The sequence below is a fragment of the Lissotriton vulgaris genome, chromosome 9, assembly GCF_964263255.1.
Source record: "Lissotriton vulgaris chromosome 9, aLisVul1.2, whole genome shotgun sequence".
Taxonomy (NCBI): domain Eukaryota; kingdom Metazoa; phylum Chordata; class Amphibia; order Caudata; family Salamandridae; genus Lissotriton; species Lissotriton vulgaris.
The window spans coordinates 486,922,042-486,942,613 of NC_141697.1; the positions used below are offsets into that span (position 1 = coordinate 486,922,042).

Genomic DNA, 20,572 nt, shown 5'->3' on the forward strand with positions numbered 1-20,572 from the left:
TGCTGGGGCGAGTGGCTACGACGAAGATTGTCCTCTTCCCAAGGTTGATCTATCTTTCTATGAACATAGCTATCTCTCCACCACGTCATTTTTTTCATACACTGCTTGCCACTGATCAGTGTGCCAGATGCCATGGTGAGGGGTCTAATTTCATACACTTAGCGTGGAATCGTCCCCCAATTTTGGCCTACCGGACTGCTGTCTTCTCCACCCTCTCTGATATTCTGGCTATCAACTGCACCCGTCCTTGGGACTGGCACTCCTGTGCGTCCCGACAGAGACAGCAGATACAATGAAAAGTTTCTTCCCCTGGCGCTGCTCTTCGCTAAACGTAGAGTGGCCTGTGTTTGGGCTCGAGGGCATGTGCCCTCTACTCGAGAATGGCTGTTGGACATGGTCTATTGTCAAGAAAAGTTAGAGATATACAATTCTATGCTCCCTCACTCCAGTAGGCCCAGGACCATATGAGAGTCCTTTCAGGACTTATCATCCTGATTCCCTAAACGACTCTATGACCCATTCATGTGTTAATGGCTATACCTTTGTTGAGATGAGCTCTTATTGAGATCTGCACGTCCATTATGAATTTCTATATATGTTTTGCCATTGTATTCTATGCTAAGTGTGAATTGCAACATGATTGATTGTTTACTACCCTAGCCGGCACCTAATTGATTACACATTAATGAGTGTACTATACGTGAGGGTGCAGCTATTTCTTATTGTAGTAATGGTTTTAATTGTGAAATTATAAATAAATACATGAAATAAAATAATGCCTTGATATTTAGTTTTTCATATTCATGTGTTTAGCCTAACAACATGGCTTCTGTATCATTTGTTTATTTGTTAACTGTGAATACTCTATCATATGTGCAAATTTTCTACAGGACAACCACACTGAAGTACTCACCATCAGAAGACAGTACCACACTAATGTTTAAAAGAGACATTGGTTATGGAAAATAACTTATTTTTCTCAGGCTAATCTCACCACCCAAATCCATTACACACCCTTATATGCAAAACATTGCGTTATAAGACACTGACTCTTGTAGCTGGATGCAGTGTTTTCATATAAGAGTCTGGACCCTTTCAGGAGGGAGATAAGTTCTTTATTTATTGTTAGGCCCTAAGGTTACAGCAATAGCAGGTACTTCCTCCTAGGGATCAATCCTTCATGTGACACTCCATACCTCCTAGCTTCCAATCCACACCACACACCAACACTGCATCATTCACTCTCGGCATTCCACAAGCCAGTTTAAACATGAAGGAAATGGGTAAACACAGTATAGTCCATACCTCTCTTTCTTACAAACAGCAATTTCCTTGCATATAAAGTACAGGGGTGATAATTTGCATATGCTGAATCTCCAACATTTCTAGCTCACACATTCATCTAACAACAATTTGTTAAAATCTCCAGTACCCAAGTATACATACAAAGAAACCTTGCATTACCAGAAACTCTGTGACAGAGCAAACTACGAGGCTCCCCACACTTCATGTTGAAGAAAGGAGTCATGACCTAAGGTGTGACTACCTTTGTAAAACAGTCCAAGACTTGACGTCCTACCACCACATGTCTGCACACTCAAAATAATACATTAAAACATATATATGCAAAGAACACGTGGTAACCAAAGCTTAGTCACGTGACAGCCAGGGCACAGAACCCACCATTTTCCTTAGATAAATAGTTTCCCCATCACACATTCAAGGCACAAACAAAAGAAAAACAGGAAGTTTAGCCATGCCTCACCTTAACTCATAATTCCCATGACCAAATTCAAGCACAAAATCTCTCATCACAAGTATGCTCATACATACTGTCGTTAGACATTCACCATTATTAGAAGACACAGCACAACAAACCTTCATATGTTCTCTGTCACCCATAAGCAACACATACATCCCCAAAAGAACAACACACTGCGCTATACACTTACACACAAAAGTGCAGCCCAGCACTCACCATGTCACTCTAGCTGGGCAAACCAGCATGCCCAATGGTGAGGCTGAGTAATGCACTTAGTCTGCATACTTTACCACAACCTCCCGAAACTTCCCCAGAAAAAATCAGAATGTCTTCCGAACACAATAATTGCAGCCTTCAGTAGACACACACTAAAAGATTATTGATACAACACAACTATTAAACACTACAGCAGTCCCGCAATACCACCAGTGGCACCAGAACACATCAGAAGGTAAAGATGTGCTCACCCACATCACACTATAGCTACATTAAACACTATAATGAAGACAAAACACTAATAGACTCTATTATATGCAAACTAAATAAAACACATCACAAACCAACTCCACCTCTTGTACCACACACCTGTCATCGCTTGCCATTTGTAAAGAATGACAACTGGTCCCAAGGTACACTCAGGCGAAAACTGTAGCTATCGACCACAACATTACGGAACACTACACTTCCCCACATTTTCACTTCTTGGGTTAAATCCCCTTGCAACCTCGCACAACATGGGGTACTCCTTCATGTAAGTTCTCACAACACATCACAGGATACTAGGTACTTCCCCATGCAACTCTTCATAACTACGTATGTCACCACTTACCTAAATTTTAACTCCCACATGGTAATTCCCATTGCAGCATCTCACAAAACCGTACTACTTTTACCCAACATAGAGCACTATGGGGTACTCCATCATGCAATTTCTCATGACAGAGTACTACACTTTCCTGCATTTTCATTTCACAGGGTACCTTCTATGGAACGTCTCTCAACAGGTTACTACCCATCTCCAACTTAGTTTACTACTCTCCCATGAAAGTGCTACGACCTTCTCCTCCACCCGAAATGACTCTCAACTGCCACCAGGGTCTCGCTGCTTTTTCATGCAGGTCTTTAATAACTTGTTACGTAAATGCCACAGTTTGAGGACAGTGTCTTTTTACAAGAGTTCTTTAGGTATGAGGTAAGCTCTTTATTTCGTGTTAGAGCCTTAGGTAACAACAACAACTGGTAGGTCATGTCAGGCCTCAATCCTTTCTCCAACTCTCCCTATCTTATAGCTTCTTCACCACTCCACACACCAGCATTCTATTACATCATTCACTGTTTGCATTCCAGACACCAATTCAAACATACAGGAAAAGGGGATATGCAAGTTACCTCTGTTGTTGTGCTGAGGCGGTCGGCTCAACTGGGAAGCTGGCAGCAAGCGGCTAACCCTGGGCTCCCGGTGGTGCTGGTGGTGCCTGCTGCGAGCAGCATTATTTTTCTCATTTGTTCCATTCAGCTGGCCAAATTAATGCTCCTTCTTTAATTCACTGCTCCTCTTGCATCTATACCTTACTGCAATTTTGGAATTTTAGACAACTGTATTTGGCCAAGCTGCTACGTCAGCTTAATAGTCCATGGGGCATCTCGTCTGACAAAAGGCCAGCCAGTTGGCTTCTTTGGTGGATTCCCTTCAGGTGTTGGGCAGGAGCCCCATTGGCAGTGAGCAGTAGTAAGTGAAGGCAAGGCCCGAGTGCGGGTGTAGTAGCTACTACCCACTAAGAGAGAGCCTGAATCTTCGCAGAAGTGGTCCAGCTAGGTCTGGGTGCGACTTGACCTGGGTTGAAAGTACAATACGCTGGATGATCAATGGGCTATTTATGACACCACAATCAAGAGAATAACAGATAATCCATTGGCACACCAATCAGTAGATATTAATTAACACAAATCTGTTTCAATACTTAACAATAAACAAACATGCCACTAACCATGGAAAAACAAAAATGAGTAACACCACATACTCTATCAAACCCCAATTCCTTCATTTCAATCATATTTCTTACCACAGCCTCACAAAACGATGCCCAGATATTGACTGGCAAATGACGTAAGATCGATGCTTAGGTCTATACAAATAACAGAACATCACATATCATTAGATATTAAAACTGCTGTGGTTGCCAGTACTGTAGCCCTCCTGCCTGAAATGTGGGCAACTGCATGCAATGCATGAAAACCAGAGGCCTGATGGAGGTATCTTTGGTAGAACTGTCCTTTTTTGCTACACCCAATTACCCACTCATTGCTACAGTTTGTACCTGCACATGCAAACCTACGTGAGATAGTTGTACCACTCGAGTTCAAAGGGGACCCTTTTGGCACTTCGTATCTCTGAGAACCTTCAACAAATGTTGGCTCAAAGGCATAATTATATTCATCTCGACCCAAGATGTATTGAATCTTGTCGGATCACCCCAAACTACTGACCATTGCACTACTATTTACTCACGGTACCCAGAACAATAATCCCATGTCATGGTGTGTGTTGCTTGAATCGTTAGTTGAAGCGCGTTTGCCATTAGAACTCTATCTTTGCACTTGAGGGACTTTAACTTCTCCAGCGAGACATCTACATTACCACTGACCTGAGCTTAAAGATGTCCTTGGCATCAGACCATCAAAATGTTGCTTCATTAAGAAGCAGTCTCAGCTAAGAACTGGGATCTTTAAGATTGTACAAATAAACTGCTTCTTAACATGCACACCCTTTCTTAGAACTGGAGAACCATCATTTTGGCTCCACCCTCATAATTATTGATTAGGCCACATATATGTATATTAAGGGACTTATGTATTCATGTGGTATAACAGGACTAATAAAGTGAAGTGTACTTAAAGTCATATAGAAAGTGCATTTACTATATAATCTTGACATTTATATATGTGTGTGCATTAATGTTTCTTTTGCAGTAACATCGAATTGTAGTTCTCAAACCTATTTACACTTGTGTTAAATATTATCGATTAATGAACATGTATACACGTATTCATTTAAAGTTATTCTATACTTACTGCATAATGCACATATATGTATTAGAATAGCATTTTCCACTTATAACATTACTGTCTATGTATCTGTAAACACTCAGTTACAATGTGTATTAACCCCTTGCATGCAGCCGCGATTCTGCGCCTGTGCGGCAAAATCGCAAGTGGGCGGGTTCATGACGGCCCTCAGCCATCATCAGCACACGAGCACCACGGTGCATGATGGACGGGGACCGTCATCAGCATGCAAGGGGTTAAATCCTAGCCTTGCTAACTTGACCACAGGCCTAAAGCATTTGGATTTCACAACGTTTAACCTTCAACGTGAAAGTTTCCTTTGGGTGCTGTGTTTTTCTTTCCTCTGCAGGTGCCTAGTGCATGATCTAATGAATAGAGAAGGCACATAGTGTGAACCAGATATGGAAGCGTGAGGGGAGTCAAAGGTGATAGAAATAGACAAGCAGAAGGGAGCACTACTGTCTGTGCAGAATGAGGAGATGAAATCCAAGGTCAGTTTGAATATGTGGATCAAAGAAGGAGAATTACAAGTGTGTCTGCTAAAGAGTCTTGTTTGAAGGTGGTCACTAATTGGACCCTTGATACTGTTTCTAGAAGGGTCTTATGTTAGTATATCTAGGGAATACTGTTAGCTTTGTTCAGTTTCCTTTCAGACAAGCATTTCCTTTCAGACATGCGCTATTCTCATTGTGTGGCTTCATGCTATGCAATACCTTTGCTCTAGAGAACTTCTACAGAAGTTCTATACTGACACCTTTCTATTTCAATGGATCTAATCAGGGTTTCCTTCAGTATTCTTTTGTGTAGGTGAGTTTGAGAAATTAGGATTTCTTATGCATTAAAGGCAGGAGGATCAAAACTTACAATCTAATCAGCAGACTGTTCTCCTTATACTTTGTACAATTGCTACTGAGATCCTCTTCTGTTACTTGCTATTGAGGCTAAATTTTGTCTGCCACTTTGGCTTCCTTTGATAATCTTGTACTGCTATACTATGTTTTTGAGAATCATTTATATTACTTTGGCTTTGAATTTGTAATAAATCCATACTTAGTCCTAATTATCTACTCTGAAGTTCACTGTGTGACCAAATGGGTTGCGCTGTAATTGTGACTCAAAGTTGAGCCTAACTCTTTTATTCCTCAAGCACTCTAAAATGGTCCATCACAGGTAGGTAAGGAAGGGGTCCAACTCATTTGCACTAGCACACCTGTCAGTCGAAGGGCATGGCCCACCCACCACAGGGTGAGCACCTTTCATGCATAAGAAATTCCATCCTGTTTCGGCAAGAGATTGATTCCATTCTCTATTTCTTGAAATTTATTGGGTTACTTTATGTTTATTTATTATAATGAATGCATACATTCTTCTTTTTTCACACATAAAACTGTGAGCTAAAGAAAGCTGGTTGCACCTATAACTATAAAAATTAGCCACACTTATTTTCTCCTGTAAACATATTTACTACACAATGGGGCAGATTACAATGTTGGTTGGACTGACACTGATTATGGTTTACAGATAAAGAAGCAACGTCACCCAAGGTTCTCGAAGCAGGGTGCAGGATTTTGACAGCTGAGAGCCATGAGCTGAGAGCCGAGAACAGCACGGCAGCAGGGTGCTGGAGTTCAAGGCGCCGCCCCCACGATACCCCTAGGAGCCGCAGGTTAGGAGCTACAGGAGCCATAGGCCAGGAGGAGCCAGGTGGTGTTTGCATCATATGCCAGATTGCGGACTTGGCATGCTGAAGTCAGGTACTTGTCCGGGAGCTGCCTGGGAGTAAATGATGCCTGGAGTGCCTTGGCCGCTCTGCTTGTTGCCACCTCTGTTGTTGTGCTGACGCTGTTGGCTCAACTGGGAAGCTGGCGGCAAGCGGCTAACCCTGGGCTCCCGGTGGTGCTGGTGGTGCCTGCTGCTAGCGGCATTATTTTTCTCATTTGTTCCATTCAGCTGGCCGAATTAATGCTCCTTCTTTAATTCACTGCTCCTCTTGCACCTATACCTTCCTGCAATTTTGGAATTTTAGACAACTGTATTTGCCCAAGCTGCTACATCAGCTTAGTAGTCTATGGGGCATCTCGTCTGACAAAAGGACAGCCAGTTGGCTTCTTTGGTGTATTCCCCTCAGGTGTTGGGCAGGAGCCTCATTGGCGCTGAGCAGTAGTAAGTGGAGGCAAGGCCCGAGCGCGGGTGTAGTAGCTACTACCCACTAAGAGAGAGCCTGAATCTTCGCAGAAGTGGTCCAGCTAGGTCTGGGTGTGGCTTGCTGCTTGCTGCTTGCGGTAGACCCAGTGAGCTCCCCTCCTCACTTACTTCCGTTCCTCATTTTTATTTTCCCTGGTATGAGTCCGCCTGGTGGAGCCATCTCTACTTCCACTGGAATGGCCCAGATTTTGATGTCTACTTTACTGGAGGGCATTAGTGCAACTCCACGGCTGGACCGGACTGACCCTCTAGCCTTTGAGTCGCTCTTTAGCTTTAAAGCAGGCAACATAAAGTAAAGATTACCCTCGGCAAACAACATTCTTCTATGAGCTACAATTTTCTTATTGACACAAGCACAAAGCACCATCTTTAATGAAGAGAAGTGGCTGGTCTAGGAGAGAAAGAAAAGCAGGCCTCAACCAAAGGTCTGCCTAAGTGATGAACAGGTAGGGGGACCATGACTGTCAAAAAACTTCATTCTGGAAAATTGCTCTTCCTAAGAGCCTGCACGAAGACTAAAGCTAAAGCCTTGAGGAATAAGTCACTACAGCCAAACATTGTGAAAGGACTCAATAGCATTTCCACCTTTTCCTCTAAGTGGCTGCATTGGTAAATATGTCCGACCCGCGCAGAGGGAATATGGAGTCAGACGGTACAACTAATATGAATAAGTCACCCATATCCAATCAAACCCCTTCTTCTGCCGCTGATAAGTAGCCCAGGTCCGGGCAGGAAATGGGTTTACATCCAGAGAGCAGGGTATTCCACATGAAGATTTTACACTCCCTGATTTAAATATGGACTTTATTGCCAAACACCCTCAGGTATTTAAACTACCCTAAAATATCTATCCTTTATCAAATACTGGTGCAGTTGCTCGGGACACACCTTCTGGCCCCACTGTGCAAATGCAGCTTTTTAGTAGCACGCTGAGCAGTCTATCTCTATCTGTCACTGGAGCTGGCTCTAGGGCATCAGTTACTCCTGAATTATTTCTCAGTCCGCATTTGCCAAATAACCATCCTGAGAATAAAGCTCTCTTATCTGACTCCTTAAACTGGCTGGAAAGAGTCTTGTCCTTTATATTGGCTCTTATGGAGAGATCTGTTGTCAATCCTGACTGCTTCTTGGACTCTCTTTCATCATTGATTAAATTGGTTATCCTGGAACAAAGAAACTCTACAGGCTAAGATGTCACACCTTCCTCTATTTCTTCAAAAAGTTTGCCTCACCCAAAAAAGAGCATTTGCTGCAGTTAAACCCCCAATTTACAGAAATCCCACCCAGGCATGCGCTGACTCCATTTCTGCAAGTAGAGACTTTGGATGCCAAGTTGGCACCCCCTCCAGCAGTAGGAGGAGTTGCAAGGAAAAGGGCAATGTAGACTTATGTGAAATAAATCAATCTTACTCGTTACAGCAGTTTTTCGATCTTGAGGTTTTCTGTGCCTCCTTCTGGAGATACTACTGGTTCTAATGAGGAAAAATAAGTCAAAATCTGGCTCTTTGTCCCATTTGTCAAAACAGAAAGGGTGTTACAACTGATAAACCGGTTTCAGAGGTTGTAAAAGCTGAAAGGAAAATTAAACGCGCCCAGACTCAGAATAATATAAGAAAAGTGAAAAAGCTTCGTAGAAGAAACAAAAAAAAGAGCAAAGAGACTGCGTTTCATCGATATTCCCTCCACGACTTCTCCCCCGATGTTTGTAGAGAAAGAAAAAGATCAGCCTAAAGCAGTCACAAAAAGCTCTTCACCTGTCTCAAAGTATTTCCAGAATTCTGCTTCAGTTCTACAAGCTTCCAATCCCCCAGCTTCTAGTCTGTCAATGGTGAAATGTATCTAATCTTAATCCCAATTCTACCCTATTTTCCTCCTCAATAGGGCTAAATACTATCTATAATCCTGCTGGGAATCCCCCTGCCGGGGATAGCCTGGGAAATGGTCCGAAGGTAGTTTCTCTCTCCCTTGAATTTCCCTTTATTTTGTATCATGAACTAAGTGTTTCCTTCTAGGTTGTTTCTCAGACATTCACGAATTACAAATTGTGCAGATCAGTGATTTGGTACTGGTATACATTTTGAAAGAAGGAAACTCTGGGGGAGCAAGAGTGATTTTCTGTTCAAAAGTGACATCTAATCTTACACTCATGAACAGTGATAAGTTACGAAGATGTGGAATTGATGTTTTGGTCCCACTAAAGGATAGTGCTTTTAAAACAGTAACACACAACCCCAAAAGTATTAAGGGCCCATCTAATAGCACTTCTGAACCTCCCCCAGTAGCTGCCTCCTACGGGGAGAGAGAAAAAGAATTGTAGGTTTCTTTAGGGAAAAATGGTAGGAGAGTTTCCTTGCTTGGGGAGAGAACGATTAAGGAAATAATGCTAGAAGTTGAGGAAGACAAAAAATGGAACTGGATAGATAGGTCTTTAAATACAAATAGTTTTAGAGGGCTAAGTAGGGAAATGAATCCTAGTATTGGGCTTAAACTGATCACCTGGAATGCTGCCGACCTATTCACTGTTCAAAATAACTTAAAACAATTAAAAGAACAAAAAGCAAATACAATATGCATTCAAGAATCTTCGTCTACAGGGTTCTGGTCTACAGAAAATTATATTGTGTTAGGCCAGCCTGCGCTCCCGGTGACCAGAGGCCATGCTCAAGGAGGCATTGCCATACTTCTTAGAACCAATACTAAATGGGTTTAGAAAGACATTAGTTATGATTCTAATTTAATCCAGGCAGTCAGAATGTATTTTAGAGAGAAATCCGAAAGTACTGTGGTTCTGCTAATCTTGAATGCTTATACGCCCCCAGGTTCCACTCACTACTTTTTATTAGAAGAGCTTTTCGTTTTTATCTCCTCTACCATGGCAATAGAAAATTGTCTTCATCTAATATTGGTAGGCGACCTTAATGCTTAAGTCTCTAATCATGGTATAAGATTAGTTGCCAATTCTCAAAAAGAGAAAGCTTTAAAAATGTCATCCGACTTGTTTCCCAAAGGCACTCCTAAAAGCCCTAGAAAAAACGGACTTACTAATTGTTAATTGGAGACTTGGAAAGGGTATCCCAGCAAAAGCCACCCACAAATCATCTTCCGGGGGCTCTATTATTGTTTATTTAATTGTATCCTCAGATTCATTTAACAGGCTGTCCCATATAGAAGTTCAGGACAATTCTCTCAGTGAACACATGTTGATCTCCTGTCAGCTCAAGGTAAATTTAAGGGAAGTAAGCTCCTGGAACCTCACTGATATTCCTGTTGGATTAAATGAAACAAAAGGCAGCCTCTAAAGTAAAAGAGACCCTTTTAACATTATTAGATGACCAACATCTTTTATTATTAGGTAACTAACAGTCCTCTAAGCTAGATCAGTTGGTTTTCCTTCAATAGCAATATGACCATTGTGGTTGCATCCTGTAAGATCAACTCTGAACTTCCTCAGCATAAGTCATTGGATAAATCTATACTTTCCCTATATAGGGAAATAAATAGCTTAGTGAGGGCCGAATTCTTGAATTTCTCCCTTGATCCCTACACATTAATTTCCCTACTAAAGAGGAAAAGATTTAGGAAAAAACGCTCCCTCTGGAAAAAAAAGGAAGACTCCAATTGGGCCCACCTAAAAGAGGATGCCTCAAAAGAAAAATGCTAAAAAGTATTGGTAAATAATATCTGATTGTTGTGGCTTAAGAGCAAAATCTCTCCCTAGTCCCATAAGAGAGGGAGACTGGAAAGTTTACTTAAAAGACTTGTATTCAGATAATACTAATTCTTTGGGAAGCCCTATTCCTTCTAGCAATCCATCTAGTCTGTTGGCATCTAGCTTCGCTCAATCAAGGTGTGAGGTTGGTGGTCTTATTAAAAGAATGAGGTCCAAATTCCCATGTCTTTGTCCAAGAAAGAGCCCCAACTTTGGGGTACTCTTCTTGCCCCTCTCTTTAGTTATTGCTACCAGCTAGGAAATATTCCTCCCACCTGGTCTGGTAGTATTTTAATTCCTCTTTTTAAAAAGGGACTTAGACACCACCAGAGCAACTATCGGCAAATAGCCCTTTTAGACTCAGTCGGTAAAATTTTTGCTCGTAGTGTACTGGATCATCTAACAATTGGGTATCTGAAAATAATATTCTTCCCCTTAAACAAGCCAGATTTAGGAAAGACCATTAAACCATAGATAATATTTGTATGTTGAAATTAATTGAGGAGAAGTACACCAATTTTTAATGTAATTCGCTTGAATATGTAGCTTTTATAGATTTTTCAACAGCCTTAAATAAGATAGATTGCCCATAACTCTGGAATCAACTTCAAAATATAGGAATCCCTCCCCGGCCCCCTATTTATCTGTCACAATAGCTCTGCACTCTAATACATGGTCTCAGCTTCTTTTGGGAGGAGTTCAATGTCTTTCAGCCACAATTCGTTCGAAAAATGTCCTGAAGCAAGGGTGTCTTTTAGTAACAATTCTTTTCTACCTTTAGGTGGCTGTTTTTCCAGATTGTGTTACTCTCCAAGGGAGCGATGCGCCGAAGATAGGTGGCCGCCCTTTTCCATGTCTAATGTATGTGGATGATATTATAATTATGGACCTGACTCTTATTGCATTAAGTAAGAAGCTGCAGGCTTAACAACAATATACAGTGCTTCATGACTTGAAGATAAACATCTCACAAAGTAAAAATTTGGTTCTAAAAAAATAGAAAGAATAGGAAAGTTTGTAACTTTGTTTGGAGCTTAGGATCTGAGAAACTCAATATTGTAGAGTCCTATTTTTATTTAGGTGAAAAGATAACTAGTAACACTAAGAATAAACCCCATATCCATCATTGCTTCAGCAAAGCCACATCACACGTAATTTCTTACGTAGATTCTATAATGAAATGGGCCGTAGGCATTTTTTGCACATGTTGTCTGCTGTTAAAACAAAGGACCCAACAACCAACCTGTATGCTATAAAATCCTGCCAAATTGCAGAATGGTTTTTTGTATATAAAATAGAGGGCCAGATTTTACGTAAGCTAAATAATTTTAATACTCTGGTTCCGACTCCAGCTATTCGCTTGGAATTTGATCTAATAGGTTCATTTGTCCAAGGCTTAGCCAGTGTAATCAGGTGGGGATATTTGCTAAAGAATAGTGACATGACCACAATAAGGAGCTTCATTAGTCATGAGATCTTTGGTGCAAAGACTGACAAATACTCGTTTTCACGTGACTTCACTAAAGCAATGAATCTCTTTAGCACACAAGAAGAGCTTGTGCTCTCTTTTTCACTCACGTAACTTAAGGGTTTTTTAAAAAGCACTAACAGAACTATTAGTTATCAAAGAGATCTTAAGAATTGCTGACTGAAGGAAAGATTGAAAACAATAGTTAACTCCAGCTATCCGAGAGTCACCCAGAAATATTTACTTTAAAACTTAGAGCATGGGGTCTGATATTTTGTGATTTTATTACGTATGAACCTCCTACCTCCAAATGACTTAACGGAAAGTTGGTCTCCCCTTGTGAGCACAGGAAGATTCTGTAACCTGTGTAATCTGGGCACTCAGAACATTGACCATATCCTGTTTGTTTGCCAAGTCCTACTCCCTCATCTCCTACGTCTATTACGTCCTCTGTTTTTACAGAATATTATCAAAACTGTAGCTACTGCTCGTGAGTTTCTCCTTTTCCCAAAGAATGAATTAGTCTGCCAAAAAAATCTTCAAATTTTTTAAGGTGTTTTTAGATTTGTTCGAGTCGTATTTTACATTTCTGCCTAGATAGGAGGAAATGCTTACTTAGTCTTACTGTCTTCTAACTGCAGGTCCAATTACTGGCTTATATGCTTCCTATTTTATTCTAGTACTTAATGAATTTGTGTACTCAAATAATTCTATCTAGTTGCTGCGGTAAAGGAATTGTAAATGTATCCAACCCATTATTCTATTGATCTTCATTCCCCCTTATTGTTTTTAGAGATTCTGAAATGTCCCTAAATTAGTCATGGATTTAGATATGCAACTCTGCACTGAACAGTTGCTGCTAGAGTGAAATAAGTCACATTTGGTGGGTTTGGCTAATCAGATTATATGCCTCTCTCCTTCTTTTACTGCTTGTAACTGTGTACATAATTAATTCTATTCATTTTAGCAATTAAGGATTTTTAACTGCATTTAATAATCCAATTTCATTGTGATGCTTGTTCTTTTCCTCTTTAATGTCATTGTTATTAGTTGAATTTTGCTCTTAACTATTGCTGCTAGGTCGAAGGATGTTCAGTTAACTCTTTATAAGCAACTATCTTCTCTTTTCCCCTGTTGATTTTATTGCTGTGATGGTATCTTTTACAAAATTGTACTTTTATGATATGCTGCTACATTTTCTATTTTTCCTATTTATTTTCATTGTTCTAAAAAGTGAGTGATTCATCTCTTGTGATTTATACGAAGAGTATTCTACGACAAAGGTCGCTATTTACACAGTGTAACATTTTATTTTATCGTGTGATTCTCTGTAACCTTTTAAGTGGACCTCTTTTGGAGTCCATGCCTTTATAAAAAATTAATTGAATTGACTGACACTGATGTGCTGCTGCTGTCGGTTCCACTGACATCTATAGCCACGGTCAGATCGCTGCAATAGGATTCGGTCAGACCGCATTGGCCCAGAGACCGACCAACAGCTTCTGACGGGCTCAATGAGCCAGTCGGGCTGTCAGTTCGATTGTATTCGCCACAATAGAGGTGGTGCCTTCTCAGGCACAGATGTGGGGATTACAATCCACCTTTCTGCAAGTCATTTCACGTTGGATCTTCTGATTTGAAAAGGCTGGCGGAAACACTTTTCTGGGGTCATTACCAGGCGCCTTGTCCCCAGTGGCCCTTCTCTATGGGCCCTGGGGGGCACCTCATGTGCCCCCCTAAACGTGCCTGCATCGTGTGGCAGGCACCATATGGTGCCTGCCACAGGGTGCTGGGTTGTTCACAAACATGCCTTTTGAGATTGGGGCTTGTGCTGCAGCCTTTTTCTGGGCTGCAGCACTTGCCTCAATGCTAAGAGGCATGTTTCCTACACAGCGGTTGGATCATAGTTTGGTGGGCGGGGTCCGCCGACTACCTGTCGGCCGGTCCCGTTCCTGCTACAATGACGGTCGGACGTTCGTCCGACCGCCATCCTAATCAGCCCCATAGTGTTTCTTGGACCTTCCAGCTGCATCATATCTAGTGGCATTTCTTTCCTTATGGTACTGTCCAATGCTTATTTTCCCTTTCGTTTCCAGTTGTCATATAGTGCCTTTTTTCAGTTTAGGGTTAATGCAGTTTGTAGAGCGCATGCATGTGTATACAGTGTGTAATATTTCTTGGCAGTACTATGATCACCTTTACAAGTTTATGCATGTGCATGTGTGCGCTTCTATGTATTTATGGGATTTATATGCATCAAACCTGGCTAAAAATCAATAAAGCAGAGGGGGATTTACAATGCGGGTGCAAGAGGGTTAAGGCTACTATAGGGCACAGGTGTTGACGATGATCATCAAAGAGGACAGAGCTTCCTTAAACATCACGATGGATGATAATATGACATCTTACTATGAAATGACTTGAGGATTGGAAGAGTTTATTCAGATGGTGAGCATAGATGGACTAGTGAGGCATAGTTGGGGAATCGTGGTGGTGTCAGGTGTGATTGTGTTGCTGGAGTCTTGCCAAATATTGTCAAACTAATCCTTATATAAGTTCTTGGTTTCTGGACCTGTCTGCTTTTAAAAACAGGAAATTGATCTGGCATGGGGTTTATGCAGTGATTGATGTGCTTATGTGCAAACTTTGTTGACGATGATCTTGTAGTGTTTGGCCTTGGCCTTTTTGAAGAGCTGCCTAAAGAGCAAAGGGTGACTTTTATGGTTATCAGACATTCTTGCATCTGTGCTTGGTCTCTGGCAATTTAGGCAGTATTTAGAATTTGACGGACTGGATACTTTATCAGAAACATCGATGACTTCAAGTCCACCGTATTTTAAACGCATCATAGCCTATGGTATTAGAAATTGGTGGATGGTTTTGACGGAGTATTCTATCCAACCAACTCTAAATAATGCCCTTTCTCTCTGATTATATTTAGACACTTGATGGTCTCTTTGCTATTAGTGTGCTCTTGGGTGTACCAAAGTCCAGAGGATTTTTTTCTAACAAAGCAAGACTCAAGCATGCATGAATCAGGCATCTGCTGCCAATTAGCATTTGGGGATGGATCTCTCAGCAAGGTCTCAATTTATTATTACCAAAAGTAGCTCTCAAGGATGTAGTTTTAGAGTGTTTGAATTGGGACATTTTTAAGCTTCTGTTCTTCATGTTTGATGGCTTTGCTTGACCTCTGTGGTTGAAGATGTATGCAGCCGTTCAAATGAGATGGCAAAATGCTAAGCCCAGTCAATGTGTAATAGTTCCATTGCATAACAATGGTGCAGATAAGGCCCAGAATGTTCCTCTTGAAGTGATTGCTTAGTGACTTTGGCGATGGCTAGCACAACAGAAGTTTTCTTTCAAGGCCATGGTTGTTCTATCATGTGGGAGCATGACGTCAACTGAGCAGATGATGCTTTTGTAGAAGGAGGCGGCAGCCGTGAGGAGGCAAGAAATCTCAGAGTTGGATACTGAGTTGACACTGGGTAGCATGATAGACTGCGTGATGGATATTAAAAGTAGCATTGAAGGTGTCTGCCTATAAATATCATGTCTAGCTCCCTTGTTCACCTTTATCCATTTTTAAATCTGTTACATAAAGATGAGGTGCATTATGTGGAAACTTGCCTGGATCACACATACACTAGTGAAATCGTAAAGGCCAACGGCATCAATGTGGAAGGAAGTTATAACATCCATTTTAGGACACCACTACTCTTTCTATACACACTTATGAAATATCCTCATCACCTTTATCACTCGTCCTCACTATACAGGCCCTCATTACGATGGCGGGTGCACCGCCACCGACAGGCTGTCGGTGGCAGTCCACCCGCCATCCAACCGACAGGCTGTTGGTGGTAGTCTGCTCGCCATCCAGACGCCGGTGCAACAGTTGAATTACAATGCAGCCGGTCGGACTGTAGAGGCTGGGGGGAGGACTGCGGCCTCCGACAGGATCAAAAATCCCATTGGAACACAATTAGAATCCTAACCCTACAATGGAGGCTGTGCCAGCGCATGCACCGCCGTAGGGATTAGGATATCCCTGTCCGACTGTCAGTTCTTTGAGGCCCCACCGCCTTGAAACGGCACACAGAAAGGGACTTTGAGGGACCCAAGTTTGGCCCCCGTAACCACAAAGCCACTGTTAAGTTGCCCGGGGGGCACATGTAGTGCACACCACACATCGATGCCCCATTGTTCCAGGCAGGACATGAAGCCTGGCACACGGGTTATGGATGTGCACAAAGTGCCTTTTTCTACTGCGGTTTGTTCTGCAGCCATTTTCCTGGACCACAGCACAAGCCCCAGTTGAAAAAAGCATTGTACGACAGCCGATCCTAATAGGGCAGGTGGGATAATGGGACAGCCAACTCATTGTTGGAGGTCACCAGCGAGATACGATGGCGGTTGGGGGCCGACCGACTGCCATCATAATAACGACCATAGTCTCGTCATAAACGTTAAAGATATACTCTCATGACTTATCATATGTCCGGCTCACACCTGAATACAACTTCAAAGATTGGGCCTTCATTGTTTAGCGTCAGAGAGCCCCTTGTCACACGTTCTTAAAACCCAACGGGACAAAGGTTAGGTTCTATGAGCACCCTTCTCAGTGTCATTACTGGTTGCGTTTTAATACAATGTCTATTATTAAGCACAGCTGCTATTTTCTTAGGCATTCTGCGATGAGTAGAGTTCCTTATTTTTTGGTCGATGTTACTCGAGCAAAGAAAGATTGGCAGCCCACAGTCTTTAAACAATCGTTGCTGTCAAATAATGTTCACTCAGTACTGAAAATCTTCCATAATGTTCATTATTTTCTGATCAATGTTGTTAAAGCATGGGGGTGAACTCTGATCGGAAGGCACTTGTCGGCCGAGCGGTAACCTTTGTATGGAGTATCGATTGCACGTGCCGCAGGTGACGTAAACACGCCTACACTCCCAACAGAGAAGGCGTGCACTGAAAAGTATTCTGAAAGTCATGAAAATCAATGGGTGTGCGAAACTGAAAGGGGAAAGAAATCGAACTGAGAGCAATTACAGACCAGCCTCTGAAACTGCTCTGGAAGGTCCTATGTGAATAGACAAATTGCATTTTTTATTCTCGAAAATGAAGGGTTGTTTCGATGAAAACATCAGCATATATATATATATATCAGAGCAACGAGTCTGCTGACGTCCGGCCACACAAGTGGGGTGATGTCAATTAATCTTCCTAGTGCTTCCGAGACCTGTTAACATGCCCAAGGCGAGAGTGCTAAAAGGCATTGAATGTACTTATTTTCATCTGAGAGGACTTGCAAAGGGAGTAAAGGTGATTGGCAAACATTTGAGAGTGTAGTCAGGGAGAAACTCAGAATGTGCTACAGGCTACTTTAAATATTCCCCTCACCAGATCAGTATTGCATAATTTAATGGTAAGGACAAACTCCCAAGAGTAGATCTGTAGGGTCAAGAACATGGATTGTATTAACACAGTTGCTGAATTTTGGAGAAAACATCATGAAGGTCAATTTCCCAAAAATATTAATATATTGGGGCAAATGGTTCTACCACGAAGAAGATTTAAACCATTTTTTACAATAATATAAAGTCTACAATATCTGAGTTTTCTATTTCTGCAGGTGATTATAGTAATCTTGAAATTGTATTGGATATGAAAATATTGAATAATTGATACAAATGGATGAACTTTATTGCACCCTGTCTGCAGGGTTCTAGCTATCCAAGTGGTGAAGGAGCAGTGGCACTGAAGCCAAGGGATGTGAGTGCCCACTGCACCCCAATTACACATTTTTTTACTACTCAACCGGGGAACAAGGGTCCCATAATGCTTTCTTGTAATAGGACCCATGGTGCACTTGCCCGAACTTTATTCCAGTGGTAAGGAACAAGAACCAGAAATTTGAAGGTACGGGATCGGAAAGGGTTTGATGTAAAAGTTAATATTGCTAAAGGAAACCACATGGCTAGCCAATTTCAATAGGCCTTATGCTCAAAGTCATTTCTGTGAGCCTTATCCATGACCCAAATGTGGCATATAAGCATGGGCAAATTTTGCGAATTCGCGATCCGCGAATTTGCGGATTTGCGAATTCGCGATCCGCAAAATTTGCGAATTTGTGCAAATTTGCAGATTTTTTTATTTTTGCGTTTTCGCGGAGCGCTTGTCGTGTTTGCGGGGCGCTTTGCGTGTTCGTGGGGCGTTTTTTGTGCAAGACCGCGATGGGCCCTCTGGTTCATCACTGCCACCCTCTCGTTTTTTGTGCCCTTCTGCCCTCTGCCCCGCTCGTTCTTGTGCTATTCTGCCCTCTGCCCCACTCGTTGTTGTGCCTTTCTGCCCTCTGCCCGACTCGTTGTTGTGCCCTGCTGCCCTCTGCCCCACTTGTTGCTGTGCCCTTCTGCCCTCTGCCCCACTCTGTGACCTTCTGCACTCTGCCCCACTCCTGTTTTGTTTTAGAATGGTGCCGGCAAGCTGCCAGCGCCATTCTAAAATAGTTACTAAGTTAGCTTCATCAGTAAGCACTAATAGATAAAATAAAGCAGGTGCTCGAGCACTTGCATTTTATCTATTAGTGCTTCCTGTTGAAGCTAACTTAGTAACTATTTTAGAATGGCGCTGGCAGCTTGCCGGCGGCGTTCTAAAATAGTTACAAGCTTGAAGCTTGAACTTTTGCACCCCGGATCCGTTCCGCTCGCAGATTCGCGGATTTTCGCCAGATTCGCGGGAATTCGCGGATCACGAATTTGCCGAAAATCCGCAAAATCCGTTAGCGGAACGGATTTTGCACCCACCATTAGTGACATACCCCTGAATCTGAGTAAGACATGCGGAGAGGAAAACGATGTGTGGATCAAACACTATATGGTCATACAAGTGAGACTGTGTTCCAAATTGTGATAACCATAATAAATGAGTGGTATTTTGTGTCTATAGGAAAACTGTATTTGAGGCGCCTAAAGTCCATCAAAACTAAAAGCAGCCCACCGCCCACCTACCATGGGTTTTCCAGATGTTCCATTTGGCTGTTCTGCCAGGTTAATTTAATTTGTATAGGAGTTATACATATTTGAAAAACGTTAGCCAGAAGTGTGAGTTGTGGAGGCATTACCACCAGCCATCTTTGATATGTTTTCACCTTGATCATCCTCACCTGCTCTGTTGACTTTCTAGTTTCATATTTCCTCGTTCATCTGTTGCATTAAGCATGAAGATTGCAACAGAGGTTAGACCACATTCTCATGCCCCATTCAGTGTGGTCATTTTAGACATTCAAGAGGTCGACAGTTCCTCACATTGTTTTTCAAGGAATATCATAGTACGTATTCCCCTTGGTTTCAAGCTCATCAGAAGAGTAGCAATACCAGTTTATCAGGAATTAACCATTCATACAATGTCTTGCGTCAATACATGTTTTAGTAGTAGTCTATGCTGCAAGGGAGCATCTCGCTCCATGGATAGCCAACAGACACTGGAAGCAAAAACTTGAATCCAAACACCTGTGTTGTGGCCACTTTAAAAAAAACAACATTAATAACTTCCAAGGGTGTCTGCCTTGACTTGTATCCCATGCATTGTGGTAATTTTACTTGTGAACTTTACATTTCAGCTGGTACATCACAATCACAAGTGTCAAAAGCCCACATCCTCAAGGCTTATGGCTTTATGGCCACTGCTATTTCTCATGTTTTGCCTGAATGTAATTCTAAGCATGTGCTTCACTCTGCATAGTGTTCCTCCGAGAGATGTATGCAGCATAATGACTCAGAAGCAAAGCTAGAGTTTGGTAATGTGTTGTGGACACACTCAAACAAGCCAGCAAAAATGCCCCATGTATGAGCCTGCAGGTCTGATGTAACAGATGAACCGTGTGTAGGGGTAATGTCCCTAAATGAATGTGGGTGGGTTTGTAAAGGGAAGAGTGGTTTTCTTAGTGTGCATTAGCTGCAAAAGTACAGATACCCACAGAGAGTGAATTGCTGTGCTCAGGACAGTTGGGAAGGGTGGACAGTCGTGAGTGATAGAGTGCGAGCATGTGTCTGATTGGCTGAGCACCTGCATGCCTATGCCTGTGCGTGCTTGAGGCATGACTATTCAAGTATATGAAGTTATTCAAAGAGCATTAAGCAGTTCAACCATGCAGAAGATGCTCAGGGTCTGCCGGATAGGCATCCCAAGGGGCTTAGCAATAGTATTGACTGGGTGGGGTAGCAGTTTACAGTCCCAGATTTAAGGTCGGAGACAGGCAATCATAAGACTAATGGATAAAGAGCCTCTGTGACCCAAGAGGTGGACAGATCTGCATTAAACTAATCCTGAGCTACAAACTGTCTAATTCCATAGGGAC

At 42.1% G+C, this 20,572-nt stretch overlaps 1 protein-coding gene across 2 annotated transcripts in view; it reads right to left on the minus strand.

Moving 5' to 3' along the window:
* SYT16 (synaptotagmin 16) overlaps positions 1-20,572 on the minus strand; it is a 352,243-nt gene that overhangs the window by 100,946 nt on the left and 230,725 nt on the right. The window lies entirely within an intron of this gene.